The sequence below is a fragment of the Tupaia chinensis genome, unplaced genomic scaffold, assembly GCF_000334495.1.
Source record: "Tupaia chinensis unplaced genomic scaffold, TupChi_1.0 Scaffold144394_1, whole genome shotgun sequence".
Classification (NCBI taxonomy): Eukaryota; Metazoa; Chordata; class Mammalia; order Scandentia; family Tupaiidae; genus Tupaia; species Tupaia belangeri.
Window position 1 is genome coordinate 108,166 of NW_006204254.1, and position 3,210 is coordinate 111,375.

The 3,210-nt window shown below is 40.5% G+C and overlaps 1 pseudogene; it reads right to left on the reverse strand.

Moving 5' to 3' along the window:
- The window catches only part of LOC102474951 (olfactory receptor 7A10-like), a 926-nt pseudogene extending 525 nt beyond the window's left edge, over window positions 1-401 (reverse strand).
- Window positions 402-3,210: the final 2,809 nt, after the last annotated feature.

Sequence of the window (3,210 nt, forward strand, 5' to 3'; positions counted from 1 at the left end):
CATCCCCCACAGCAACAACCTCCCAAAAAAAAAAAAAAAAAAAAAAGGCAAGGAGGACCACCTGATTAAATTCACAGAAAATATGGGGGATTTGGTTGTGTGTACAGAGGGCAGCCGCAACACCACTGAGCTTTGGGACAAAAAATGCAGAATATTCATCCAAGACATTAGAACCAGCAAAACACATAACTGGGGGTTCATGATGGTGTAGTATAGAGGGTGACAGATGGCCAGTCATAGGCCATCACAGTCAGGAGGAGAGCATCCAACCCTACAAAAAGTAGGAAGAAGAACACCTCAGTGATGCAGCCTGCATAGGTGATGATCTTGCTCTGTGTCTGGATGTTCACCAGCATCTTTGGGATGGTGGTGGAGGTGAGACAGATGTCAGCAAAGGACAGTCTGGAGAGGAAGAAGTACATGGGGATGTGCAGGTGGGAGTCTTAGATGGTGGCCAGGATGATGAGCAGGTTTCCATACACAGTGATCAGGTACATGGAGAGGAAAAGCCCAAATATGAGGGGCTGCAATTCTGGTTCCTCTGATAATCCCAAAAGAACAAATTCCAAAATTATTGTATTATTTCCTGGTTCCATGAGCTAGATGTGACTGCCAGAAAAGACAAAGATAAAATGACTAATTTTTACTCACGAGGCTATTAATCACAGAGTTATAATAATAAAATACTACAATTTATGTTTTTCAGTTAATAAATTAATCTACAGATATTGTGTATGATTGTCTCCCCTTCCCCTCCATGCTATCTCCAGTGAGGAGTTTTTGTCTCTCTCACTTTCAAACTTTCCACAAGAAGTCATGAATTCTACAATTTTACTTAGAAATTCTCTTATCCACTTGAATCATATAATTGGAAAGCTGTCCTGTGTTTCAGGCACTGTCTGGGAAAGGAAGGTACGTCTTAGAGAAACTAAAATAATTACAATCAATTCATAACTACTCAATATGAGCCGAGAAAGAAATAATCATAGAGTAGGGATAATTGTTTCACTGACCATTAACCCCAGTCAGAATGGCTATGACTCAAAAAATGAGGAAAAAAGAGGAACCAGCAGTTAGCATAATGGTTATGTCACTGGACTCCCATGTAGCCGACCACAGTTCGAGTCTTGGACCCGGTGGCTTAAACTCACACCGGGCGCGTGTGCGTACGTTCCCAAGATCCTGAGAGGAAAATGGAGAAAAGGGGATGGTGGTGTGGCCATCCTCCAGGGGGATGATTTCTCTTTTTCTGTCTCTTTGTCTCTCTCTGTCTTTCTGGCAAACATGCCCACCCTATAGCAAAAACCTCTGCAAAAAAAAAAAATGACAAATGATAAGTGAGGGGTCAGTAGATGACATAGTGCTTATGTCACACTACACTCCCACATGGCTGATTACAGTTTGAGTCCCTGAACTGATTGGTTCAATAGCACACGAGGTGGGTTTGTGTGTACCCATGATCCTGAGGAGGAGAATGGAGAACATATAGCAGTGTGGTAATTCCCCCTGAAAGGTGATTTCTTACTTTCTTTCTCATTGTCTTTCACTCCAACGACTGCACACACCCTAAAGCAAAAACTAAAAATAAAAAATTTGGTAAGTGCTGGTGAGGCTGTAGTGAAAATGGCACTCTCCTATACTGTTGATGGGAATGTGAATAACTTTAGCCATTGTGGAGAACAATATGGAGGCTCCTCCAAAACCTACAAATAGAATTAGTATATGATCCAGCAATTCCACTCTTGGGTATCTACCCAGAAGATAAGAATCCATTCAGTCATGGGACAGCAGTTAGCGTGATGGCTATGTAACTGGATTCCCATGTAGTCAACTGCGGTTCAAGTCCCAGACCCAGTGGCTTAAACTCATTGGGTGTGGCCATTCCCCCTGAGGTGTGATTTCTCACTTTCTGTCTCTGTCTTTCTGGTGAGCACAAATACCCAAATATTTTTGTAAGTTATGCATCAGATAAAGGACTGATAATCAGAATACACAAGGAATTAGGAAGCTGTTTGGAAAAAGATGATCAACCCTATTAAAAGATGAGAGAAGGAGTTGAAAAGAACACTCTCTAAAGATGACATAAGAATAGCCAGAAGTCATATGAAAAAAAGCTCAACATCCCTCATCGTAAAAGAAATACAGATCAAAACAACATTGAGGTACCACCTAACCCCAGTCAGAATGGCTAAGATTAAAAAAACAAAAAATGATAAGTGTTGGCAGGGGTGTGGTGAAAGGGGAACACTCTTACACTGTTAGTGGGAATGTTCTCGCTGCTAGTGGGAATGTTCTCCAACCACTGTGGAGAACGATTTGGAGATTCCTCAAAAGTCTACAAATAGAACTACCATATGATCCAGCAATCCCATTCCTTGGCATCCACCCAAAGGACAGAAGAACTCTTAGTCAGACAAGTGCTTGCATGTCTTAATGTATTGTAGCATTATTTACAATTGCTGCAACCCAAATGTTCATGAACAGAAGAATGGATTGGAAAAGTGTGGCACATTTATTGTATGGAATACTACTCAGCTATAAGAAATAAGACCTTGGATTTTGGCAGAAAGCCTATAGAATACTATTCAGCCATTAAGAGCAACAAAACCCTGGCTTTTGACAGAAAGTGGAAGAATATGGAAGATTTACTGCTGAGTGAAGCAAGCCAGGCTATGAAGGAGAGACACTGTTTGTCCCCACTTAATATATACCGAGTGTCCACACTCTATAACTGAAGCTGACAGTCTAAAGGATGCACAAACACAAGATATGGATGTGAATGCCACATGTGGTGTGTGTGGAGGAGTGGGACCTGGGTAAAAAACATTTGGAGGAGGGATATGGAGACAGCATTGTTGAGACAGGGAGGTAGTATTGTTATATTTTGATCAACTGGACTGGGGATAAATGTTCACATATTGAAATGATCAGTTGTAAGCTAAAAAATGTGATTGAATGTATTAAAAATGTAAATAAAATTAAATTAAATTTAAAAAAAGAATACATTCAGTTAGAAAAACATTTGCACATCCATGATTATTGCAGCATTATTCACGAATACTATGACAAGGAACCAACCCAAATGTCCAGAAACAGATGAATGGGTTGAAAAAGTGCGACACATATAGAATACTGCTGAGCCATAAAAAACGAGGCCCTCCCATATGATAGAAAGTGCATGAGTATGGAAGATTTACTGCTAAGTGAAGC